We start from the raw sequence: 8,230 nt of genomic DNA, 5'->3' as shown, positions 1-8,230 counted from the left end.
TCTACTAGCAGTTAGTTGCTTTTTAGCTTAACATGACCTTGGAGACCTAGACTTGAGAGCAGCTTGTTTTTAACCAAGAAATAGAGCTGTTCCGTTTGTATTTATTTTATTAGTACCGTTTGGAAACATGTAAGGACAGAAGATACACTACAAAGATTTTTGAGCCTCTAAAACTATTCATAGATTCCAGTAATTAACCATAAAACTGGAAAGTATAAAGATTGATTTTAATTTCGTTAGTTCATGCGACAAATGTCCCTTGAGCGTCTATATGACTATGCTGCAAAGGATTTTACAGCAGGCTAGGGTATGTGGGTCTCTTTAGTAAAGAGGGGAAGTTCAGGAAATGCTCCTTCAACAGGTATGAACTGAAATCTTGCAACTTTGGCCATTGGGAAAAGCTGCAACTACATAAAAATTCTTGATTTTCTTATCCTGGCAACTCTCGATTATTCAGTGATCAGAAAAACAATGTATGGATTATGCAGGCCTCTTTCTTTTCATTTCTTCCTTCATTGTCCAACTAGTTATTACTTGTTACTAGTATAACCTACCAGTACATACTCATATACCTGAGCTTGAAATGATAAAAAAGGAAAATCCAAGCCAAGGAGAAAGCCTGGTAATGAGACTTAGAATAAAAGTGTTTGGTAATTTTTACCCAGCCGGAGAAATTTTTTCTCCTAGATATGTTCACTCGAAAAAGATGTCTTCCCACAAAAGACTCAACAGTACATATAACTCATGCCTCCTGCTGCTACTGCTCTGAGGTGGGGCCGGTATTTATATCTGCAGAAAAGTAAACCACCCTAAGTACAAAATGCCAGGGATCTGGCCGAAGCAAGTTAAGCAAAGTAGTGACGACACCTGGAGAGGGATAGTTAGTAGGAAAAGTTCTAAATTTAAGTCTGAACTGGGAATGATAGGCAGTTCATAAATTTCATAAATTTTGCAGTTAAAATATTTGTTCTGCTAAGAGGACATGCCTGCTGGGAGTAGCTATTTTCTGTCCCTCATAGTCGAATGCCACCTAAGAACTCTTGCTGCAGTTCCTGTCCTTTCTTCCCCATGTGTCACCCTCCCTGATCCCCCAGGCTGCTTAGCACTACATGTCCACTTGTCACAGTACTGCCCACAGTGATTGTTTGACCTACTTTATATCTCGAACTCTTTATATGGCTTATTCTTCCGAACCAGGCTATGAGTTCTTGAAGGTAGAACCTGCCTAGCAGGATTTTTACAGCCTCCCAGACACATCAGCATGTTACTTTTAATAGGAATTATTATTCCACACTGGACACTACTTATCTTTGTTCCCATGGTCGGGAATTAGAGGCAGAGCAAGTGGCCACTATGAGAAGATAATCTTAGGGTTCCAAAACCCCAGCTGGAAAAGCCCTCCCCACTCCTAGAATAGTAACAGACATTCAGATTTAAAGCCCTAGAAGCTTAGGTTGAAGAAAGGAGGCTGCTTCAAACCATCATTGTCCACTAATACCTTGTTACTTGTCTAAGTGCCAAAAGAATGTCCCCTGGGCATAACTTTATAAAGTGTGCTGGAGAGAAGAGGATGGAACACTTCTTAGCATGAGGCATGAGATCTGGAACAGAGCTGGGTCCAGAAGAGGAGCCTCTGAGAGGCTCTTGGGAGTTGGTGACTATGGAGGTGGAGGACACTGTGCCTGTAGGCTGAGGAGGGAAAGAACAGAAAATGCCAGTAGAGGGGTGGAAGTGAACCAGGCCTGTTGGGCTCGCACAGCTAAAGGTGAAGTCTATTGAAATTAACTCAACAAATGTTTAAAAAAGAGACTTGGCCCATGGAGCTGAAAAGTCAGCTAATTCTCAATATTGAAACATAATAAATATGTTATTTTAAGCATATGGATTAGAATGCATAATAGATTTTAGAGCTGAAGCGCCTTAAAGACCTAATCTAACACTTTAAAAGACAGGGAAATCCGCGATTCCACGGTAAAAGGTCCCAGGTCGTCTTATGCAATTGACTATAGGGCAGCCAAGAATCCAGGGGCCCACCCCATCATATTCCAGGCTGGAGACACTTACTCAGCAGAAAGAATTTCAACTAAGAACAAAAGAGGTTAAGGTAAAATTATTTGACAAAAATTTAAGTAGTGAGTTAACAGCAGCATTCATTTGGAAAACATTTACATTGCTCATTTATTTAAAAATAAAATAAGAGAAACCTCAAGTACTAGTTAAATATTTACATCCTTATCTACTCAGGTACCAAGAAGCTCAGGGTATTTTGCAATGATTTTTTTTATCGATTCTATGAAGGCTAACTCTGAGTGCCAAAATTTGGATAACATTACTTTTTTTTTGGAGAACTTTTAGTTCTGACTCTTTTGTTGAATGACAGTAAAACTAATCATAATAATTTACTAATTTAAAATAACTCGTTATCTTCTGAAATCGCTGACTTCACTAAATTGGTTTTAAAATTATTTTTAATTTCAATGTTAAATGCTATTAAATAAATGTAATATGGTATTATAAATCAGTTCATCTTTGTTGAAGAGACTTAAAGTTTGTTTTGCTCAGAATTTTGCCATGAGTTGTTCATCATTTTGGAAAGTCGAGTCACAGAGAACAATGCAAGACCTGGGATTCGAGTTACGAGTATGGTCTGCATTTGTGGTTGTCACATCTTTAAGAGTAGTATATAGTCTTTCTCCTTTCTTTTGACCTGGATTCTCCCCCAAAAGGCTTTTCGTGATAAAGATTAATTAAATCCTTAAATTAGGGGTGAGAAAGTATGAAGTCTGACAATTAAGTTTGCGAACTTGTTGCAACGACGTTGGTCACCTTTTTTTGATATCAGAGGGATTATTCATTATGAATTTGTACCAACAGGACAAACAGTTAACCAAGTGTACTTCTGGGAAGTGCTGAAAAGGCTGCATGAAAAAGTTAGACAAAACCGACCTGAACTTTTTGCCAACCATTTGTGGCTCTTCTATCACGACAATGCACCAACTCACACGGCACTGTCTGTGAGGGAGTTTTTAGCTAGTAAACAAATAACTGTATTGGAATATCTTCCCTACTCACCTGATCTGGCCCCCAATGACTTCTTTCTCTACCTGAAGATAAAGGAAATACTGAAAGGAAGACATTTTGATGATATTCAGGACATCAAGGGCAATACGGCTACAGCTCTGATGGCCATTCCAGAAGAAGAGTTCCAAAATTGCTTTGAAGGGTGGACTAGGTGCTGGTGTCAGTGCACAGCTTCCTAAGGGGAGTACTTTGAAGGTGACCGTAGTGATATTCAGCAATGAGGTATGTAGCACTTTTTCTAGGATGAGTTCGTGAACTTAATTGTCACACCTTTGTACATTGCAGCTCGTGCCGTCAGAGATGTGAGTCTGGCTTATCAATGGTCTAACAAACGTGTTAGCTGGCTCTAGAGCACCTGGGATCCAGACCTATAGTAGCTAAGATACACGCTTCAGTGTGGAACAATCCAGAAGTCAATCCTGACTCCACCATTCCTTAACTGGGTCACCTGAGGCCCCACGGCTCGCTTGCCCATCTTGTAAAACGGATTGACCTGAGGATTACTGAGAGATGTGACACTCTAAAACATCCAGCCACCCAGCAGCTCAAAATATGAGTGGCATTCTTATTTTCATTTACAATGATGTGTAAAGGTTCTTTTGCAAAGCCTCATTATCATCTGGCCTTGAATCTTCTCTCTTCCACAGATTCCTATTGAAATCTAAATAAATCATATGTTATGCTTAGAAAGTTAGGAAAGGGTCAATTAAAGGGCAGCAATGTTTTATCAGTGGGATCTGGTGGCATAAATTTTATTTTGAAAAGGCAACTTTTTTTACTGTTGAGTGAAGCGTCACTCAGCTAGTTGAGAAACTGTCCCTACTGGGGCCCTACACACAACCACCCAGAGTTACCTATTCTGCTACTTGGAGTTTGGAAAGCCCCACGGGGCCAGATTACAAGTAAGGAATTCCACTCTGAGCTGGCCTTCTTCTGGTGGATAAATAAGCCTTAGGAACAGCTTTTCCTGTGTGTTCATTTTGGGAGCTTGAGATAAATCCAGGGGGATAGCCCAGTACCCCACTGGGCAGATTGTTGAAAATATTTTCAATTCTCTCCTTAATTTTGAACCCAAAGATTGATACTAGAAGGACCTTAAAAACCTTTAAATTATATAAGGTATCGAGTTCTTTTTCTGCCTTCCTTCCTTTCTTCTTTTTTGATAACTATAAAACTACTTTCTTCTCTGACATTTTATCCCCCAAGCAACTTCTTTTTGTTTTGTAAATAGGTAGTGCATTGATTTCATTTACAAATCAAAGCAAATTAAAATGTACATACTGAGAAGACTTCCTCCTGACCCAACCCCATCCTGCCCATATCCCCCACCAGGGGTGATTCTTTATATTAGTTTCTTGTGTATCCTTTCAATAATCATTCAGGAAAATAGAAGCAAATACAAATACATGGCATTATTTTCCCCACGTTATAATACCTGCGGTAGCAGATTATAAGCACTCTTTGTGCCTTGCTGAGTCCTATGCCTTGGCACTCTCTGTGTCAGAGGAGAGGTCGTCCTCCTTTTGTTTATAGCTGCATTAATAGCCTTGTACTGCTGAACACTGGGTTATTTCCAATCTTTTGCTATAGCAATGTCACAATAGATAACTTCATTTCTGACAGTTCATAAAGGCATATGTGGACGAAAGACAGGCCACATACTAAACCTGACAAGCTCAGGGAAGGCCAGCATGGTGGGTCTTACAAACTCAGAGATGGAAATTAACCACATAGGACGGTCTGAACATAAAACGTCCTAACTAAAAGCGGGTCTTGGCAGGTAGTCACACCCTAGGCCTGTAGATTCCTTGACAAAGGTTAGTCTTTACCTTAAGTGAGCCTGTCTATTGTCTTTTTGCATCTAAGGTAACACCCTTGGAATGTCAGAGTAATCCCTTTTTCCAGACCCCTCAGGGCACAACCCACTCACCAGAGCAGGAGACCGAAGAACCTCTTGTTGCCCGCCCGCATACCGTCTCTATGTGCTGTAAATGTAAATTATTAACTAGCCTGTACCCACCAGTGTAAAAGATGTGTCTCTCCATTTTACTTTTTATCCAATCCCAGAGATTTTCCCACTTTGCTTTTGCCCACCCCTTTAATCTACCACCAGTGGATGTCATGTAACTCTCCTTATGTCTCCTTTGATTCTAATGTGTCAAATAAGGTGCAAAACTGCCATTCTCCAGAGCATTTTCTCAACCTGTTGAGATTTTGCTTCCTGGCAATTTTGTCAGTTTGGCTCAAATAAACTCATTCACGTTCTGTACAGGTTTGGACATTTCTTATGTCGACACATATCTGCAGATTAAAGTCCTAGGAGTGGGGTTGCTGGGTCAAAAGACTGGCTTACATTTTTTATGTCAAGGCAGTCATCTAAATCTAGGGCTCGGAAGAGAGTAAAGCAGGCTACTCAGTGTGTGGTCTCTGCAATGAGATCGTGCAGAAATTGAGTTAGAAAACAGAGCAATTAACCATTGCTGTGACTTCCAAGTGCATGATCATTTTTCTAAATAGTTAATTTTTATTGATTTTATCCATCTGTGATGACTGGAAAGAAAAAAATCTCTCCTATGGCTATGCAGAAGTTATGAATAACTTTTTTATTAATGTGAGATTTCCTTTCAAATCATTTCAAATTCAGGAAATTTTGTTATCCAAACTTCTGAAAAAGATGTAAAAAAGAAGAAGAAAAAAGGACTACTCCTAAACGCCAAAGAATAAAACAAAATTAACCAAGAAATGAAAACATATTTCAACCATTTAACAACAATTGATTGAATGCTAACATATTCCAATAGGAGCAATCAAAGATCCATAAAATATATAGGTGCATTTCCGGGGGGGGGGGGGGGGGGAGAGAGAGACTCTCCCAGATGGGACAAGCAGACAATGACACAACACAAAATGTAGTAGGTGCCGAGCAGTATGGTGAGGCCTCACCTGCAAAAGGAAATGGCATCCTAGGCAGAAAAGAATCCCTGCTTCTGCCAGGACACTAATCTCCAGAGTGGGAAGGGGGTGTAAGATGAAATAGGCATGTGCAGGAAGAAAATGTTAGAAATGCAGTCTCGATTTTATAATCTCATCTTTTTAAATACACATTTTTTTATTTTGCAAAGTAAATCATCTGTTAGCCCTGTAGTATCGTATACAATTTAAACAAATACATATATTGGGGATGCAGGCTTATTATTTTTTATTCTGAAAGGTATGAGATCAAAAGAGCTGAAAGATCAGGCCGGCCCGGTGGCTCAGGCGGTTAGAGCTCCGTGCTCCTAACTCCAAAGGCTGCCGGTTCGATTCCCACATGGGCCAGTGGGCTCTCAACCACAAGGTTGCCAGTTCAATCCCTCGAGTCCTGCAAGGGATGGTGGGCAGCGCCCCCTGCAACTAAGATTGAACACGGCACCTTGAGCTGAGCTACTGCTGAGCTCCCAGGTGGCTCAGTTGGTTGGAGTTTGTCCTCTCAACCACAAGGTTGCTGGTTTGACTCCCGCAAGGGATGGTGGGCTGTGCCCCCTGCAACTAGTAATGGCAACTGGACCTGGAGCTGAGCTGCGTCCTCCACAACTAAGACTGAAAGGACAACAACTTGATTTGGAAAAAAGGCCTGGAAGTACACACTGTTCCCCAATAAACTGGAAGTACACACTGTTCCCCAATAAAGTCCTGTTCCCTTTCCCCAATAAAATTAAAAAAAAACAAAAGGGCTGAAAGACCACTGCGCTATGTGGAAGCACTGGAGAGCAGGGATCCATCTGTCATCCATCTGTCTTGCTCACCATTGCACCCCCAGGGACACAGTGCCTGGCACACAGCAAACTGAAAAGGATTATGTGGGTGCTGATACACGTTTGGAAATCTGTACCTGCGTCAAGGGCCCAGGTGCTTCTGCACGTGTGGTTGCTCAATATTAAGCTTCCAAAGAGAGATAGGACAAGATATCCTTTATCTGTCCAGCCATGAAGCTGTTATTGACACATAGTATTTTTGCCTTCTAGAGTTGAAAGAAATATTAGAAGTCAGCTGGCAGATTGAATTACATGGGTTTGTACTCCATAAACACAAGGACGCACGGCTAGTAACCGGTTAACAGGCACAGGGTTTCTGCCTGAGGTGATGAAAACGTTCTGAACTAGATAGAGGTGATGCTGCACAACATTGTGAATGTACTTAATGCCACTTTATCAAAACATTTACAATGGTTAAAATGGTCAGTTTTATATTATGTATATTTTTCTACAATTAAATACTCGGTGTTTTGAAAGATTTAGAAGTGTGATTCACATGTAAAGTATTTTTATTAAGTCAGCTTGTGAATTTATCACCCAAGACATGGTGTTTTTATGTTATCTTCAGGTAATTTCAAATTAGAGATCGGCTTGAATTTTGATGTCTTTAAAAAGATCTTAAAATCTTACTTGGAGACAAATGGGGTTTTTTTTATAATCAAAGGAGAGTTGGTTCGTCAGAATTAAGTATTCTGAATTCCTGGGAACTTAGAGTGATTTAGTCAGCCTCGGCGATGAACCCAGAAAAACCCATTGTGCAAAACTAGAACCCCTTAGGAAAATACATTAGTGGAAAAAATAGAATTTTAAAAAAGGGAATAAACTGTCCTTTTAACAGTTATTTAAAAACCTTTCTGCACAGTTGTGGTCATTTTAGACCTCAAGAGTTTGGACTTCTGAAAGAGTTGTCTAAATTTCCCCCTCTCCCCCCCCCCAGATCCAGACCCTTCTACCTTAGGATCTGCAAGTTATTTACAAGCAAAGAGAACGTCAGCCCCTTTTGAAAACGTATTAACAGCACACACAAGAAAATGAGTCATGGGAAGGAAACTGATTTTTTTTTTAAATAAGTAATTTCACAAGATTGTCCACTCACCTCTTTGTGTGGATGCCATCTCCTGCCCCCAGTGCTTTTGGCCAGGAAAAATCTTGCAGAGGTCCACTGTGGAACCAGCAGATGCCTGGGATGGAAGTTCATTTAAAATGCAGTCCCCATGTGGGGCCCAGTTCCAAACCTCACAGTTACCTAAATACGCCAATTTATAATTTGGCAGGAAGAATTTTAACATTTATCAAGCACATACTATGTGCCTCTCAGAGGCTTAGTAAATTTAGGAAACGAGCCCAAGATGGCA

Source organism: Rhinolophus sinicus, linkage group LG07 (assembly GCF_036562045.2).
Source record: "Rhinolophus sinicus isolate RSC01 linkage group LG07, ASM3656204v1, whole genome shotgun sequence".
NCBI classification, from domain to species: domain Eukaryota; kingdom Metazoa; phylum Chordata; class Mammalia; order Chiroptera; family Rhinolophidae; genus Rhinolophus; species Rhinolophus sinicus.
Note: the sequence above shows the minus strand (reverse complement) of the source record.